At 49.8% G+C, this 18820-nt stretch overlaps 1 long non-coding RNA gene across 1 annotated transcript in view; it reads left to right on the forward strand.

The window, feature by feature from the left end:
* Positions 1-12533, forward strand: part of LOC115523268 — a 31776-nt gene extending 19243 nt beyond the window's left edge. Inside the window, exon 2 of the long non-coding RNA XR_003971685.1 lies at positions 11761-12533. This is a non-coding gene — a long non-coding RNA (uncharacterized LOC115523268). The remainder of the gene's footprint in view (positions 1-11760) is intronic.
* The last annotated feature ends 6287 nt before the right edge of the window (positions 12534-18820 follow it).

The raw sequence follows: 18820 nt of genomic DNA on the forward strand, positions 1-18820 counted from the left end.
CCCACAGACCGAAGATCATGACCTGAGCCAGATGCATAACCAACTGAGCCACCCAGGCGCCCCCGCCCCTCCCCCGATCAAGAGTCTTTTTTTTTTTTTTTTAATTTTTTTTTTTCAACGTTTATTTATTTTTGGGACAGAGAGAGACAGAGCATGAACGGGGGAGGGGCAGAGAGAGAGGGAGACACAGAATCAGAAACAGGCTCCAGGCTCCGAGCCATCAGCCCAGAGCCTGACGCGGGGCTCGAACTCACGGACCGTGAGATCGTGACCTGGCTGAAGTCGGACGCTTAACCGACTGTGCCACCCAGGCGCCCCAAGAGTCTTGATGCATTTGGGGCCCAAGCTGCAGCCAGAGCTGCGAATATCATCTTTCTTTTGCTCGAGCTGGATGATCATCAGGCAATTGTGATGTTACACAGGAAGAGAAGACACACAGACATCTTTTGTTTTCTAGAAGGCGGTATGGTTATGTGCCCAGTGGGCTGTTAATCTTTACTTAATCCCTTTTCCCCACAAGGTTTTATCATTCTGGAAAATGAGATTATCCCCCAGCATCCTGGGGGCAGGGGGTGGGGGCCAGCGTGTGCAGTCACTTCCCTGGAACCATCATCACCCATCACTCTGGCCTCTGGGAGAGAGCTACCGGTGCTCGGGGGTGAAGGTGGGCTCCTGGCAGAAGAAGCCAGGAGAAGGGCAAGGCCAGAGAAGGGCTCTCCCGAGAAGTGCTGCAGGCCTTCAAGGTCCAGCTGTGAGATGAGGAATGCACCTGTGCATTCACACCGCAGGAGCACGACTGATCCCCTTGCAGTCACTGTTAAAGAGTAATATGAAGCAACCGTCACAGTCTACCTCTCCTTGCCTTTCCAGGTGCTCTCTGAGACTTCCCTCTGAGTTGCCTAGTAATTCGGGGCGGGGCGGGGGGGGGCGTGTGTGTGCCTGAGATGTAACATAAGAGGACTTACTCTCCACTCTGCAGGAACGGGGCCCAGAGAGCTTGAGTGACTTCTCGGGTGCACAGCACAGGTGGCCAGCCTGCATCCAGGGCTCTCTGTTCATGACACCAAGAACCAGGAACTTGCCAGCTTCTGACCCTCTCTGATGAGTTTATTCATTCTGAAGACAGTTTTTTTCTGTTCCTCAGAACCATCCGGTTGAGGTAATTTGGTGACCAGCCACCCCAGTTTGCTCAGGACTGAGTGGTTTCCTGGGCTGGGGATTTCCAGTTCGAAAACTGGGAATGCCCTGGGCAAATTACGATGAGTTGATCACCCTATGTAAGGCCTTCCATTGACACACAGTCACCTGTCCAGAGGGGACTTCGTTAGGGGTTGGGGGCGTGAGGGGGAGGCATGGTTGTTTCTGGGCTTCTCCAGTGTCCCATCAATGCCCATTTGGGCAAATAGAGCCCCTGTAAGTTAAAAAAATTTTTTTCTTAATGTTTATTTATTATTGAGACAGAGAGAGACAGAGACAGAGCATGAGTGGGGGAGGGGTAGAAAGAGACACAGAATTGGAAGCAGGCTCCGGGCTCTGAGCTATCAGAACAGAGCCCGACAGGGGGTTCGAACCCTCGAACTGTGTGATCATGGCCTGAGCTGGAGTCAGACGCTCAACTGACTGAACCACCCAGGCACCCGAGTCCCTGTAAGTTTTTAGAACAGAGGGAATAAAAGGCAGGGTGTTGGGAGGGGGAAACTGAGAAGCCAAATAGAGGCCATTAAACAACTCAGAGGTTAGTAATGACGGGCCCTGTGAGCACCTCCTGGCTGCCAGGACAAAGGACCCAGAGACAGAGGTCATCGGCAAAAAACTGGAGCCATGGAAGACCTGGCCACTGGTGGAGGCAGTGCTGCTGAACAGACGGAAGGAAATGCATAGGCTTGTGCCTATCTCTCGCCCTCTGGTCTCCTCCCGGGAGTTTCTCCTCTTCTTTGGAAGGCCCGGGGGTGGGGACTGGAAGCTAACGCCTGGCTCACCAGCTGGGCTGGAGAGCTTTCTAGTGTCCGGGTTTCCTGACCTGGGAAGAGAGAGGACTTCTTCACATGTCGGTTTCACTGCTGACACACGAGTTCGGAATCAATCCCCCGTGACAATCAGCACTTCGATCAAAGAAGCTCAGAATCATCAGACACTTAAGCTGAAAGGCATCTCCAAGATCATCCACTCGGAAGGGGACCAGAAGCCCGGACTGCTGACGGATGGATGGTGGTGCCAGTGTCAGGACCAGAATGGGTCCTTCTGGGGGCGCCTGGGTGGTGCGGTTGGTTAAGCATCTGACTCTTGATTTGGGTTCAGGTCATGATCTCACGGTAGTGAGATTGAGCCCCTCGTCGGGCTCAGTGCCGAATCTGGCGCCTGCTTGGGATTCTCTCTTTTTTCCTGTCTCTCCGCCTCTCCCCACCCTCTCAAAATAAATAAGCTTAAAAAAAAAAAAAAAAAAAAAAGGGTGGGTCCTTCTTCTGCTCAGGCCAAGACAGCTTCCACCATAGGTGGCCTGTGCCCCCAGGCCCGCAGGGCCAGGAGGCCGTGGGCTGATGGAGTGAGCCAGACCGTGGCGACCTTCCACTGGCGACCGTGGGGACATCAGTGGACATCAGCGTGAGAGGCCTGCCAAAGGAGATTCATGGCTGTCCCTGCAAGTGCTTGTTGCAAGAGAAAGAAAGCTTTTTCAGGAAAACAAATATGGCTGCATGTTCTGATTCCGCCTTTATCCAGAATGACGACAGGACAGAACACCGAAAAATTCAGTGCTTTGATTTCATGGGATGGTGGGATTGGGAGTTTAAATACAAATTTAAACACCATTTGTCTATTTCGCTGTCCAATAACATTACGTTGCTTTAACAAACTGTGTATAGATATAATACACATGATGTGTGGGTTTATTCGACAAATATTTGCTGTGTTCCTACCATTCAGTCATTCCGTGAATGTTTATTTGATGCTTAATATTGAGCGAGGCAGGCACGGCTGGCTTTCTCTCCAAGCTTGCCATCTGTGTCCCAGGAACTGGAGTCGGGCACGGCATCTCCCTCTGCCTTCGTCCTCTCCCCACCCCCTTCTTTGATTCCCAAGCCCCACCAGTCTGAGAGGTACGAGCTACGCTGCGAACAGTGATGATGGTGACCTCTTCTGCTTTTGCCTGTCCATACTCTTGCATAATCTCCAACCCCTTTGCAAAGCTCACCTCCAGTTGTTTATTTATTCACTGCAACAAGAGGAACTTATTTTATTCCTCGTTAGCTGAATTTAATTCCCATTTTTTAAGGCTGATTTATTTAGAGAGAGAGACCACGCGAGCAGGTGAGGGGCAGAGAGAGAGGGAGAGAGACACTCCCACGCAGGCTCCTTGCTGTCAGTGCAGAGCCAGATGCTGGGCTCAACCCCACAAACCGTGGGATCATGACCTGAGCAGACATCAAGAGTTGGACCCTCAACCGATTGAGCCACTCAGGCATCCCTTAACTCCTAGTTTGAATCCCCACCTTTCCATGTTATTTTAGGGTTCCCATGTTTCCCCTGGGGTTATACATGCTCCAGGGGCTTTGATGTGCCAAGATATGTGGGGGGGGGGGGCATCCGATTCCTCGTGATATCCATGGAGATTCTGTGGTTGATGGTCCACATGGGTTGCTAAGCATCTCTCTCCCGCTGGGCGCTCTGTGCAGTCCATCACTGTGTGTTTCCTGTCCGCATTCAAGTGCACAGGATCCCGCTACTGCTTCTGCTCCATGGTGGGGGCCAAGGGCACCTTCACGCAGCAGTTTTTCCTCCTCTGGGGTCTGGGTTCCCGCTGGGTGCTATCCATTTGTAACCGATCTATGTTTCTCTCCAAAACACACGCAGCTGCTCCCCTCCCCCTGCAGCTGCCACTCTGTGCCCTGCCTTCGTCGTCTCCCACTTTCATGAGTGCACACACTTTTTTTTCCCCCCCTTTGGGTGGCGTTTTCTTCACTGATTACTGGGAGATTAGGTGATTAGGAACAATGTTGGATAAACAGATCCCCGAGGTTTCCCACCCTGGGGCACAGTGGCCGGTGTCACGAGAGCGTCACCCTTGTTGCAAACCAGCACCTGCAACTGCAGATGTCCCCGTGACTTTTGGTTTTTCGCTCCGATCTGGAAACCCAGTTTGCCTTCACCGCACTTTACCAGAATATATTCCTCCTCTCCTGGTCCGTCACCGCGTGGACCTCGCTGGTTCAGCTCCGGCTGCCCTGGAGGATGGCTTCTTGCATGATCTCCTTGAGATCTGCCCAAGGCTCCTCCAAGTCCGTTGCTCATGTGTGAGGGAGCCTGGGCTCAGGTGGCTCCAAATTCGCTTCTGACGTGATGAAAATCCAGCCACTTTTTCACGTGAAGATATTCATCTTTCTTCAATTCTCATTCCTTCTTGCACCTCTTCCGTCTGGGTTATTCTACTTTTGCTTGTTGATACCGATCTGCCGGTGGTGAATGCTCTTGCTTTTTGTTTGTTTTCATGTCCCCAAATATCCATGCTTCACTGTCATTTTTGAAGGACATTGTCCATGGATAGAGGATCTATGGTTTTCTTTCGGCAGACTGAGCATTACACAAATGTCTGGCTTCCATTGTGGCTTTGGAGAAGTCAGTTGACTGAGTCTACAGCTTCTTCAAAAGCACTTTCTTTATTTCTCAGACTTTCTTTCCCTCCTTCCCTCCCTCCCCGCTTCCTTCCCTCCTTTCCTAGCTCCCTTCCTCCCTCTTTTGTTTTCTTCCTTCCTTCCTTTCTTTCTTTTCTTTCTTTCTTTCTTTCTTTCTTTCTTTCTTTCTTTCTTTCTCTTTCTTTCTTTCTCTTCCTTCCTTCCCTCCCTCCCTCTCTGCTTTCCTTCCTTCCTTCCCTCCTTCTTTCCTTCCTTCCTTCCTCTTTTCTGAAAATAAGGATTTCTTTTTCATTGTCTTGCTTGGTTGGGATTAATTGGTCTTCTTGATTCTATGGATTCTTGAGTGTCTCTCATCAGTTCTGGAAAATTATACATCGTTATATATTCAATATTTTTTCTGTGACTTTCTGTTTTTTTAGGCCTTCTGATACTTCAATTAAATGTATGTTAGGTTTATTCACTGTATATTCTATGACCCCCTCTTCTGTCTTTTTAATCTTTTTGTCTCCCCATACTAAAAACCTTGATAACTTCTTCTGCTTTACTTTCAGCATACAAACTCTCCTCAGCTATGTCTCACACGCGGTCAAACTACCCACTGGGTCTTTAATTTTAACTAATGCATTTTTCACATCTAGACGTGCTTCTGAGCTCTTTTTAATATCAATTGTGACCCTTTCAATAAATTTCCTTGCAGAAATTTTCAAGCTTTTTGATTATTTCTTTGAATATCGTAGCCAGAATTGTTTTGGTCTATATCTAGTAATTCAAATATCTAAAATCTTTGTGGGTATTTCTTTTGTTTCTTGGCTCACACTCATGATATCATGTTTTCTTGTATGTCTGGTTGTATCTAAATAGTGCCAGCTCTAGTTATCTCTGGGCATGCCCAGAGAGCACACCACATGGGTTCATGAACATGGCCTTTCCACAGTGATCCACTCGGGTCTTCTTCTCCTGTCCTGATAGCCTTTAGTCACACTCAAGGAATGGCCTCTGTTATCTACAGAACTGTGTGAAATCATCTCATTTGTGTGTTTGTTGTGCCAAAACACTAAGGAGTCCTCAGAAGGCCAGAATGATTCTGGATCCTCTGAGGCTCTCAGAAAACTGAGGTCATCTCAGTGGTGGCGGCGGCGATGGGCCCCTAAGCTGCTTCGACCAGTGTTTTATATTTGGGATGAAAACAATTCCTTTTATTTTCACTTGTAGTTCGGGTGGCTTTATCCCATTGGGATAAATTCTGGTCACAAGGAGCAGAGTAGACTGTAAATATAAAGTTTTCTATTTTATATACATGTAAATATGTTTATATTTTATAATATAAAACACCTTTGATGATAGGAGTGATTTATTTTTTTGAGGGGGTGGCCAAGCTTGTTGGCCTAACTCTCTCTTTGTTTCAGGCACTCACCTGAGCTGCTTGGTCCGCGCAAATTAGCTTGTGGGGACTTACGTCGTTCTCTGCCAGGTGTACTCAGACATACAAGGACGGGGGAGAGCCACAGCTTGTCTTTCTAAATCACCAGGAACCTGCTACACACACACACACACACACACACACACACTCACCTATTTTTGGCCTACGTGCCTTTAGGCTCTTTTTCAGGAAAGCACATGAATTCTCTCGAGTCCCCAGGTTTCACTTGGTAACTTTCCTACAGCACCCGCCGAAAGTCCCTGGTGCCCCCGTGCCAACCCCCGAGCATGGGGTGCCCAGGCCTGCCTTCTCTGCTTCCTGTTTCACTTCAGTGGCCCCTGAGTCAGCTTGTGGGGAAGGGCTCCGAGTCACCCACGGCACCCTTCCCAACCCTGGGCACTTTATGTCCCAACCCCGGGAACTGCTCCCAGAAAAGTTTCATTCTCTGTGCCCTTCCCTTGAGACCCGGGCTCGGCCTTCCTGAAGATGGAGATTATCCACTTTATTGACAGGATGGGACTCCATCATTCTAATATCATCTGAATGCCTGAGGGATTACATCTTACGCCCTTGTGAGAAACACAGCCTCTTGTCATGATGTTGCTGTGAATAATGCAGTTTTGAGTTGAAGTTCCGTATTCCAAGAACCAGTAAATTTCCTTAGTCTTCTGTATTCCCTCCCCTCCCCTGTTAAATTTGGGTTTAGCAAGTCATGAATCATTGTGGTTTTACTCCTGGGTAGAAGGGGCTATTTTTTTTTTTTTCGCCGTTATTTCATTACCAACTGATGAGAGAATTAAAAAGGAATCTGATTAATTAAAAGCTTGACGTGGACTTAAAATCTCAAAAAGCTTGAAGACAGGATGAACTACAACTATTCAAATTTGCTAGAATGCTCAAGTAGGAAGGGACCTGTGGGACACCAGCCTGGTCCTTTTATAGGACCAGAAAAAAATATCTGAGGCCCAGAGAGGGAAAGTGGTTTGCCTGAGGTCACACAGCAGGCAATTGGTGGACTGGTGCTAGAGTCCAGGTGTCCTGACCCCAGACCAGCAGCCTCACTCATGGTTGGAGAAAATGGAAGAACAGCTTGTGTTTCTTTTCTCTTTTCTTTTCTTTTTCTTTTTTTTTTTTTTTCCATTTATTTATTTTTGAGAGGCAGAGAGAGACAGAACACGAGCAGGGGTGGGGCAGAGAGAGGGAAACACAGAATCTGAAGCAGGCTCCCCCGATGCGGGACTGAAACTCACAAGCTGCCAGATCATGACCTGAGCCGAAGTCGGACACAACGGACTGAGCCACCCAGGCGCCCCTGCGTTTCCATTTTTGTATCTACCAGGACAAAGATCTTTACTCTGCGAACATCTGGCATTGCGTATTTCGTAATTATTTCCGCTAAGAACTCACAGGATCTTTTTTTTTTTTTTTATTTTTTATTTATTTATTTATTTTTTTTATTTTTTTTTTCAACGTTTATTTATTTTTGGGACAGAGAGAGACAGAGCATGAATGGGGGAGGGGCAGAGAGAGAGAGGGAGACACAGAATCTGAAACAGGCTCCAGGCTCTGAGCCATCAGCCCAGAGCCCGACGCGGGGCTCGAACTCACAGACCGCGAGATCGTGACCTGGCTGAAGTCGGACGCTTAACCGAAGAACTCACAGGATCTTGCATATAGGATTCCATTATTTGCCATCTCAGTCTTTGAGGCATCTGAAGGGATCCCATCGTCCAGGGAGGAAATGGGATGTATTGGGCAGAAAGTAGGTGACTCAAGGCTCCTGGGGACCCTGCCCTCATCTTCTGGTGCATTGCAAGGCTCACATTCGTTCTTTCAAGTCATTCCACAGACACCGTATTTACTGGGCACCTACTATGTGCCAAGAGTTGGAGATAGAGTGGTGAGCGAAGCTGGAAAAGCCCCTGCCTTCACAAAGGGGAGAGAAACAATAGACAAGCAAACAATAGCACTTGTAATAGAACCGGCACGTGTGGGAAGAGCCACAAAGAAAAATAAAATGAAAGAGGTTGCTATTTTAGAAAGGGTAGTTAGGGGAGGTCTCCCTCCGCAGAGGTCTGTGGCAGTTGGTGGGTAAGGCCTGAGCACATCTGGAGGAAGAACATTCCAGGTAGAAGGACCCGTGTCAGCTGGAAGGCCGGAAGCATTAGAGCGGAGGGAGGAGGGGGGCAGGGCGGTAGGGAATGAGGTCAGAGGTGGGGTTGGGCCAGGTCAAGTTGGTGAGCAGAGAACGCGGGAGAGGTTGGATCTGAAACACGAATAACATAAAACTTACCATCTTAACCGTTAAAAAAATTTTTTTTAATATGTATTTATTTTTGAGAGACAGAGAGAAACAGAGCATGAGAAGGGGAGGGGCAGAGAGTAAAGGAGACACAGAATCAGAAGCAGGCTCCAGGCTCTGAGCTGTCAGCACAGAGCCCCATGTGGGGCTTGAACCCATGAAGCACAAGATCATGACCTGAGCCGAAGTCAAATGCTTAACCGATTGAGCCACCCACGGGCCCCAGTTCAGTAGGACATTCACATTGTTGTGCAACCAATCTCCATAACTCTTTTGATCTTACAAAAGTAGAACTCTGTCCCCATGAAACAGCACCTCCCTACCCACCTCCCCCCACCCCAGCCCCTGGGGACCAGCATTCTACTTTCTGTCTCCACGGATTTGACCCCTCTAGAGTCACGTACCTCAGATGTGTGAAATCGTTCTGTATTTTCCTTCGGTGTCTGGCTTCCCCCGCCCCCCCTCCCTTAGCATAATATCCTCAAGATCCATCTATGTTGTAGCAAGTTTCCAAATTTCCTTCCTTCTTAAGGCTGAGTAACGTTTCACCGTATGTGTTCGCCACATTTCGCTTATCCCTTTATCTGTTGAGGGACACTTAGATCGTTACTTCATCTCTCGGCTAGAATGAAAAACACTCCTGTGAACATGGCGTGCAAATATATCTTTGAGATCCTGCTTTAAGTCTTTTGGTATGTACCCAGAAGTAGAGTTGCTGGATCATACATTAATTCTTTAAAAAAATTTTTTTTGAGAAACCACCGTACTGCTTTCCATCGTTGCTGCGACAGTTTGCATTCCCCGCCAGCCATGCGCCAGGGTTCCAATGACCTCACATGCTTTCCAGCCCTTGTCATTTCCTGATTTGTGTGGTAGTAGCCATCCTGAGTTTTGGGTGTGAGGTGGTTTCTCATGTGGCTTCGATTTGCAGGTGTTGGATTTTATTCGAAGAATGGGAGGGAGCACCCATGGGGGTGGGGTCTCGGAAAGATCCCATTGGTGGCCCTTGTGGAGAACAGATGGTGAGAGACCCCGAGATGCATTGGGAGGGGCTGGTCACTTGGATGAGGATGAGAGCAGAGGAGGTAGGGAGTTGTCAGGTCTGGCTGTATTTTGCAGGTAGAGTTGACAGGTTTTGAAAATGGATTGGATGTGAAGTTTGAGAGAAAGAGAGGCGTCTAGGATGACTACAGAGTTTTGGCCTGATAACGGTGACTCCATTAACTGAGATGGGGACCGGTGGAAGGGGATTGGTTTCACCTAGGGAAGGGAAATCAAAACTTGTATTCAAAGTATGTCACATTTGTAAAGCTACACGTTAGAGATTCAAGTGGACGTAGGTTGAGGTATCTGAAGTTCAGAGGGAGAGAAGGCTAGGCTGGAGATGGGGATTCAGGGGTCCTTTTGTGTACTCGGTGCGTTCAGCCGTGGGGACCCAATGAGGTTGCTGAAGGACAGGGTAGCAAACTATGGCCCCTGGGCCAAATCTAGCCTTCTGCTTGGTTTTGTACCTAGTTTTCATTTTGGGGCAGAAAAAGAATAGTTTTTCACATTTTTGAATGTTGGAATTTCTTTTATGTTTATTTATTTTTGAGAGAAAGGTAGAGACAGAGCATGAGCGGGGGAGGGGCAGAAAGAGAGGGAGACACAGAATCCGAAGCAGGCTCCAGGCTCCCAGCTGTCAGCGCAGAGCCCCATGTGGGGCTCGAACCCACAAACGGTGAGATCATGACCTGACCTAGCCGAAGTCAGACACTTAAGGGACTGAGCCACCCAGACGCCCCTGGAAAATTTTTTTAAAGAATGTTTTGGGGGCTCCTGAGTGGCTCAGTCGGTTAAACATCCAACTCTTGATTTCGGCTCAGGTCATGATCTCACGGTTCGTGAGTTCAAGCCCCGTGTCGGGCTCTGCACTGACAGTGTGGATTGTGCTTGGGATTCTCTCTCTCCCTCTCTCTTTCTCTGTCCCTGCCCCCCCTCTCAAAATAGGTAAACACTTAAAAAATAATGTTTTGTGATATGCAAATGCATGACAATGCATGCAAATGATATGAAAATTCAAATTTCAGTGTCCACAAATGAGGTTTTATAAGAACCCAGCCATGCTCATTCTTTTACATATTGTCTATGGCTGCTTTCCTGTCCTAAGCACCGAGGAAGGGACGGAAGAGAGAGAAGAGGTGCCAGGATTGAGGCCTGGGCAGGGCCTGTCGAAGATGGTGCCCGCTCTGTGAGCAACCAGGTGCAGGGACCCAGCAGACCGGCTTGCCTCCCGTCCCCAGGCCAGCTTAGCACCTTGTGGATGGTGAAGCCAGGGGGACCCATAGCAGGCACATCCATTAGATGGAGCCGTGTAAACCAGAGGACGTTCAATCATATTTTCCTTACCGTGTTAATTTCCTGGGGCTGCTATAACAAATGACTACCGACTGGGGGTCGAACAATGGCTATTTATTCTCTCATTGTTCTGGAGGATGTAAGTCTAAAGTCAGCAGGGCCATGGTCCAGACAAAGGCTCTAGGGAAGGATCTTTTTCTGCTTCTTCCCAGTTTCCGATGGCTGGCTGCAGTCTTTGGCGTCCTACTGCTTGTTACCTGCATCACTCTAGCCTCGGCCTCTGTCTGCCCATGCCTTCTTCCTGTGTCTAAATTTCCCCCCTCTTCTAAGGACACCAGTCACTGGACGAGGGCCCACCCTAATCCAGTATGACCCCATTTTAACTTGATGGCATTTGCACAGACCCTGTTTCCAAATCACCTGTCACATTCACGGCTTCAGGGGTTAGGACTCGAACGTGTTCTTAGGGGAGACAAAATTCTGTCCACACACTGGCACACACAGATATCACCTGGTTCAATCTAAGAGCGCTTAGGCCCTTGGGTTGTTTTTGGTTTTGTTTTTATAATTTTTTAAAAATATGTATTTTTGAGAGAGACAGCGAGAGCGAGTGGGGGAGGGGCAGAGAGAGCGAGACATATGATCTGAAGCGGGCTCTGCGTTGGACACTTAAGCAACTGAGCCACCCAGGTGCCCCGAGGTTTTCTTTGAGAGGACACATCCAAGTGACTATGCTTAGGGAAAGAAAAAAGAAAAAAATCCCCAGTATTGGTTTTAAGACCCTGAGCTGTACTTTCTTTCCTAGCACTCCCCCACTGCCTGTGAGCCTGCCGGCTCCCGCCCCATGGGCAGATTTGGAGATAGAGAAACACCAGTTCCTCTGACGTCACCACTGAGCTCAGGCAACTGGGCTGTGAGCTTGGGCAGAGGTTCTCTGCCCGGGATTTGGAGGCACGGGGACTGAGATGCCACGTCAGGAGGCTGTGCGACCTTTGACAAGTCAGCGCCCCTTGTTCCTCTGAGTCAGTTTCTTCTCCCATAGGAGGGAAGGGTCATGGTCCCATCTCTTACAGGGTGCACGCGCGCAGACGCAGAGAACCCCCGGGGACTTGTACCTGGCAAGCTAAGGGATTTTACTGGATTGTGACTCGGTGGGAGCTCCTGGGCGCTGTCCTGCTTTGGCACCGGTCTCTCCAGAGTGGAGCCTGAAAACGTGATGCTGTTTCCCGGCGAGGCAAGTCTGACATCACATCATGACTCACCGCTCGAAACGTGCCATTTAATCTGTTGTGGATCAAATTTTGTGAATTTGGAAAGTGGCTGGATAACTTTTCTTCGTGTCTCTCTCTTTTTTTTTTTCTTCTGTTCCTGCTTGTGGTGAAATACACACAACATGAACTTCATTGTTGTGAGCATTTCAAAGTGGATAATTCAGGGGCATGAAGTACATGCTGAACGTGGACTTAATTTTTCAGAATTTGTTATCACCCCTAACAGAAGTGCGACACCCATCAGGCAGCAGTCACTCACCACTGCTATCACCCACAGCCTCGGGCCACCACAGATCTTTCTGTCTCTATGGATTTGTGGGTTCTGAACATTACACATTAATGGAATCCTACCCCATGTGGCTTCTTCCACTTTGCGTAATGATTTCAAGGTTCGCTCATATCATATCGCCTATCAGTCCTTCCCTCCTCTTTATGGCCAAACAATATTCCATTGTGTGGATCCGCCACATTGTATTTATCTATTCACTTGTTGATAGACCTGTGGGTTCTTTCACCTTTTGGCTGTTGTGAACGGTGCTTCCATGAACAATCCCGTATAAATTTTTGTTCAAACACCTGCTTTCGTGTCTTTTGGGTATAAACCCCGTGGTGGAATTGCCGGGTTCAACTCTGGGTTGAACTTGATGAACTGCCAAACCATTTTCCACAGCCGCTGCACCTGTTTGCAGCCCCAGCAGCAGTGTGTGAGGCTTTCGCTTTCTCCCGAACAATGTTGTTGCACTTGGTTTATTAGATGCAATAACCCCTCCTGGGTCAGGTCTGGGGCGGCCTGGGCCAGCCGGCTGCTTGCTCTCTGTCGTTTTTGCTGTGGCCAGAGACCCTGGGAGCAGGCAGCAGCCCACCCGCTCTGATTCCCTCCGAGTGGATCGCTCCGGTGGGTCACTCACGGCCACTTATTCAGGAAGGTCTTCCAGAACCATAGGGCTGACCCTGGCAGTGAGGACACTGGGTGCAGCTGTCCAGACCCTCTGGGGCAGTCACGGGAGCAGAGGATGACAGTGGTGACAGTCCCCATGTTTCCTGGACTTTGACCTGAATCAAGTGTCCTTTTCCACTGCCTCCTGCCTGGCTCTGCTGGCCGAGAAGTCAAGTTGAGGAGTCAGTTGGGGCTCTGTTTGCTCCCACCCACATCTTCTGGCGATTCTGTACTCTGCTGTGATGGGCCTGCTGGTCCCTCTGGGTTGGATTTTCTCTTGTCCTGGACACCCTCCTCCCTGTCCCCCACCCCAACCCCCCGCCACCCTGCTCTAGCTGTGCACGGTGCGCTCTTACAGCCCTTTGGTTTTTGTTTCCGTTTTAAAACAAAATTTTTTTAAGCTTATTCATTTATTTTGAGAGAGAGAGAGAGCACGAGCAGGGGAGGGACAGAGAGAGAGAGGCAGACAGAGAATCCCAAGCAGGCTGCACACTGGTCAGTGCGGAGCCGGAGGCGGGGCTTGAACTCATGAACTGCGAGATCATGACCTGAGCCAAAATCGAGAGTCGGATGCTTAACCCAGTGAGCAACCCAGGTGCCCCAGAGCTCTTTGGTTTTTAAGGAACATTCCACCGTACCTTAGAAAAGAAGAGGCATCCCAGTTTATAGTCAGACAATCGGCCGTGAGTTCATAACTTACATGTTACCCGCAGTAACTCATTTATATGCAAACAACTGGATCGAATTATCTAAGTAAATATATCATTTATTCTCAGTGTTCTAGAGTTCTGGGGAGAATGTGAGGTCAAAGGATCCCTCAGTCTGCTGGTTGACCTTGGGCCCTCAGTGGCATTTCCTCTCCTCTTGCCCAGTTGAACTGCACTTCTAGATGTAGTTATGAGAAAGTTGGTGAGAATTTGTACCTGGATGCCTCCTTAACATGGCAGCGTTTTTCTCCCCGGGGAAGAGTGGAGCACCCCCCACCCCGCCCCCATCACAGTTGCCTTGGAGACAAAACAGCCCCCTGCCCTTCCTGGTGGGATGTCCTTTGAGAACACCATCCATTCTGGAAGTGGAGGCCTGGCCCACAGCACCTTTGGGACTGGGGGCCTGCCTCAGGGGGAGGCTGAGGAGACAGTGACGCATGACAAGCATCATCTGGGACTGGGGAATGTGGCGGGAGCGTGTTTCTGGTGCCCGGATGCGTTCTGCTTTGGGTTTGTCGTTCTTCATGAGCTATTTCAGGAAATGATGTTTTCAAAAACAAAGTTGTCCCTGGCCCAGCGGCACCGGGTCATTCCATGCAAACAGTCCCCATGGGCCGAGGGAAGGCCCAAAATATGCAGGTGCATGAACGATACCACTTGGCACGTGAGGCTGCATAATGTTTGCGGGCCTTTGCCTAGAAGTTCTGGTGCGAGCGTGGCTGTCTGCTCAGGAGGCAGCCGCCAGGCCTGGCTTTTGGCCTTTGCGTCACCGCTAGGGTCTGTGCTGAGCTCAAGAATCCGAAGGCAAAGGACACATTGCTAGTGCCACTCGGATCCCCCAAATGTGTGCACGTCATTTTTGTGTCAATTCTGTTTCCATCTCTGAGGCCCTGTTCTGGGCTCGGCAGGGACTCCACACAGTATTTTTTATTTAAAGAAATTAATCTGGGGAAGGGAAGCGGCATAAATAGAGGAAGGGTCAGTGTAATACTCGGTTTTTACTTTTTGTGCGTGTGGTCCTGTCTCACCAGCTTTTGTTTTCAGCCAACGAAGACGATAGATGGCTGTTTTTTGCTGCGTGGTGCAGAACTGAACTGCTTGCTAAGGAAATGTCAGCTCACCTCAACCTCAAGGTTGACATTCGGCATTGGGGTTTAGGGGCAGGAGGAAGAGGCAAAGGGAATGGAGGGGAACTTCGGAAGGACTGACATTTTTTTCCTTCTCTCTCCTTAGTTCTCTGCTCTAGGCCAACGGGAAGGCAAATAAAAGGAGTCTGCCTTGATGGGCCCTGGGGGCAGGGCAGGTAGGGCCAAGTGACTTGAAGGGAAACCTCTGGTCTCTGCGTTGGCCCGGGGCCACAAGCCCCCTCCGCTGCTCCGGATCCTGCCCCTGACACACACAGCATGTCCTCTCCGCATGTCACACACATGCACACATCCCATACACAAACCACACACACACACACACACACACACACACACACACCCCACATACCCTGTGTGGTTGTGCAGGGAGTTCTTCAGAAAAGCTCACATTCCTGGAAGAACAGACTGGATATGTGTTTCCCAGGGTTCCCCTCACGCAGTCACCAGTTACATTTCTGGCAAACACGGTGAACCCTAGAGTAGGATTTACAAGCTGCATCAGTTTGCTAGGGCTCTGTAACAAACTGAGTGGCTAAAACAACAGAAGTTGATCATCTCAGCTCCAGGGGCCAGAGATCTGAGGTCAGGGCGTCAGCAGGTAGGTTCCTTCTGAGGCTGTGAGGGGGCGTCTGCTCCCGGCCTCTCCTCTGGCTTCTGGTGGTTTGCCGGCCATCCTTGGAGTCCCTTGGCTTGTAGACGCAGCACCCCAGTCTCTGCCCTCGTCGTCACATGCCTTGCTCCCAGTGTGCATGTCTGTGTCCAAACTTCCCCTTTTTATGAGGACACAAGTCATATTGGATTAGGGCCCGCCCTACCCGAGGGTGACTTCATCCTAACCAACTACATCTGCAATGACCCTATTTCCAAACAAGGCCACATTCTGAGGTCCTGGGGGTTAGAAACTCCAGCACATGAAGTTGGGGGGACACCATTCAACCTGGAACAGCAGGCTTACGGGTGCTTACCTGCTGAGTAGGGCTCACTGCTCTCTGGGGCTTTGGACTCTAGAATCAAGACTTAGTTTGGGCTTTTGGACTACATGCCTTGGGGACCAAACAAAATGCCCAGGATTTTGAGCAGGTTAGACGCTCATCATTATGAGCAATGCAAAGACAAGCAAAAACCTGTGTGTCCCTGGGTCCTCAAGAAATGTATAGCCTGGTCATAACCAAACTTGACAGTCGCCCAAGGCATCGTAGCTGGCAGAGCTTTGCTATGCTTATTATCCGTTCAAAGCCTCACAACTAACAACCTTGAGAGGCAGGTCTGGCAAGAGCTCTTATCCCTACATCCAATAAGAAGTAACTTGTGCAAATATCATGCTATTAGTTGGAATCAGAAGTTGGGTCGTCAGAAGACGCTGTGCTTGGCTCTCTGAGGAGGTGGGGCCAGACATATGGGGGTGAAGATGTTCATGGGGTTCACTTTTGGGGGACCCAGAAAGACTTCATGAAGGATGTGGCATCTGAGAAAGGCCTTAGCTAAAACCCAAGGGAGAATTAGAAGGTTTCGAATTGTAGGTGACGATTATGTGCAAAGGGCTGTTAACTAGAAGGGTCTCTGAGCCCAGGGTGCACCCAAGCTGCACAGCCCTTGGGTGACATGGTTTCCTCACCAGATCTGTATCACCCGTCACCACAGTCTGAATGTTTGTGCTGCCCCCACATTCATATGTTCAAATGCTATTGGCCAATTTGACAGCATTGGGAGGCGGGGCCTTAGCCAGGTGATTAGGTCACGAGGACGGGGCCTTCATGAATGGGATTAGTGCCCTTACATGAGAGACCCCCGTGAGCTCCCTTGCCCTTTCCACTGAGAAGTCTGCAGCCCACCAGAGAGCCCTCGCCTGACCATGCTCACACCCTGATCTTGGCCTCCATCCTCCATAACTGTGAGAAAAAAGCTTCTGTTGGTCTGTTGTTGATGAGCCACCCAGTCTGGTATTTTGTCACGCTAGCCCAGATGGATTAAGGCACCCATTGTCACCTGTGTCCTACTCATTTTCTCCAGCTCCACGCCATCTGTTCAAAAATAGAAACGCTTACAGCTTTCTCTCCACTGGGGCTCAAGTCCAGCCCTTGAGACCAGGAGAACCAATCGTCTACACCCTCCACCCTCAACAAAATTCTCCCCACAGCCTTGGCACGTATCGGTTAATGCAACTTCCATCTCTGATGGAAGAGCTCGGTGCTGCTCCCCATTGCTTCCCCATGCCTCATCTCGTCTGCTTCTGAGAAGAGCTTCCTTCTGGGCGGGGCAGATCCTGCTGTTGCCATTACAGAGTGGTGGCAAGGAGCCCGTGTGGCTTGCCCACGGCCCCACAGTTGGCAAGCCTGAGTGAGACTGAGCTTTCCTGCATTCAAGCTCGGGTCTCACTTCCCTGTGTGGTGTGGCCTCTGGGCGGAGGTAACTTCTCGAGAGATTATGCATCCGATGTCCTTGCAGAAGAAGCCTCCATGGAGGCCGCTGGATTTGCAGAATGACAGAGAGAGGGCTGGCTCTGCAAAGAACATGGGAATTTCCAGGAGGATAGGGATCTGCATTTCTCCCAGGAGTGATTTCTCTGGGGGAGAAGGTGGTGCCTGCTGTTTAACCTCGGATGAGACGGTTGTGTCTTGTATTTAAAACCGAGAAGGGGCTCCTGGCCGGCTCAGTCGGTTAAGCGTCCAACTTCGGCTCAGGTCCTGATCTCGTGGATCGTGAGTTCGGGTCCCGCATCGGGCTCTCCGCCCAGGGCAGAGCTTGCTTCGGATCCTCTGTCTCCCTGTCTCTCTGCCTCTCCCCTCCACCCCACCTCAAAAGATAAATAAACATAAAAAAACACAAACAAACCAAGAAGAACGATAAGGCTTGTGGAAATAAGCAATTGCCTGAGCTGAGGGTTAGTCATGGGGTCATTTGTCAACTCTCCCCCGGACCGTTCCTTAAACAGGTTTATTGTTTCTCCTGTTTAAAGCAAAACCCTTTTGGCATCACTTCTTTCCATGTAAGCATGGGCTTAGGTGGCAGGCAGATGCTTCAGGTGGCCGAGGGGCCGGCGTGATGACAGGTGGGCGTGTCTGCCACATGACCTTTACAGGGGGAGCAAGACGGGGTCTGGCGCCAGCAGCCGCTGACCTCACCATGACCTGGAGCTGAGAGCATGGAGCCTGAGCCCACAGACTCCAAGTGATCTGTGAGGAGCCGGGGACACACAGGCCGGCCAGCCAAGCAGGCTGAGAAGAGGTGCGGTCCTTCTCTCTGACACCTCCCCTGTGGCAGCAGGGGGACTTTGGACTTTGGAGCATCACCCGGACCAGACACTAGGTCCAAGCGCCTGGGGTGTCGGACCCTGGGGAGCTGAAGGGCCTTGCTGACCCAGGCTGCGCACCAGGTGTTGTCCATACACTGAGGCGCCTCCCAAGTTTCTCAAGGGCAAGTTTCAAGTACATGTGAGTGTTGTGATGAACGGAAAAACTAATTTTGATGTTTTATTAGTAAATCTTCATTCAATAGATCCTCACGTACCGTATGCTAACATTTAACGTATGCAGAAGAACCTGAGGATAAATGAAGTGATTTGACCCTGTGGGGGGCTAAATTGCGTTCCCTCTCCAAATCCACATGGGAAAGCCCTAACCCCCAGTAGCTCAGAATGTGACCGTATTTGGAGACAGGGCCCTTAAAGAGGTGATTCTGTTAAAAATTAAGGCTGTAGTAGGCTTGATTCGACCCAACTGGTGTCCTCGCCAAAAGAGGTGATTAGAACACAGAGAGAGGCACAAAGAATATGAGGACAAGGCCAGAATATGGCCAACCATCAGCCAAGGAGAGAGGCCTCAGAAGACTATGTTGACACCTTGATCTTGGGCCTCCAGCCTCCACAACCGTGAGAAGATAAATGTCCATTGTTTAAGCTCCTGAGTCCGTGGTATTTTGTTACGGCCGCCCAACAGGGCTTACAGATATTCAAAGGGATTGTCCTACTTGGAAAGGTTGTTGAGCACTATTTCTGCTTTGGGCCATGTGTGGAGTTCAGGAGGCCCGTGTGGAGGCTGGAGAAGCTCACTGGTTGGTCAGCTTCTCTCCACCCC

This window comes from Lynx canadensis, chromosome C2 (assembly GCF_007474595.2).
Source record: "Lynx canadensis isolate LIC74 chromosome C2, mLynCan4.pri.v2, whole genome shotgun sequence".
In the NCBI taxonomy this organism is placed as follows: domain Eukaryota; kingdom Metazoa; phylum Chordata; class Mammalia; order Carnivora; family Felidae; genus Lynx; species Lynx canadensis.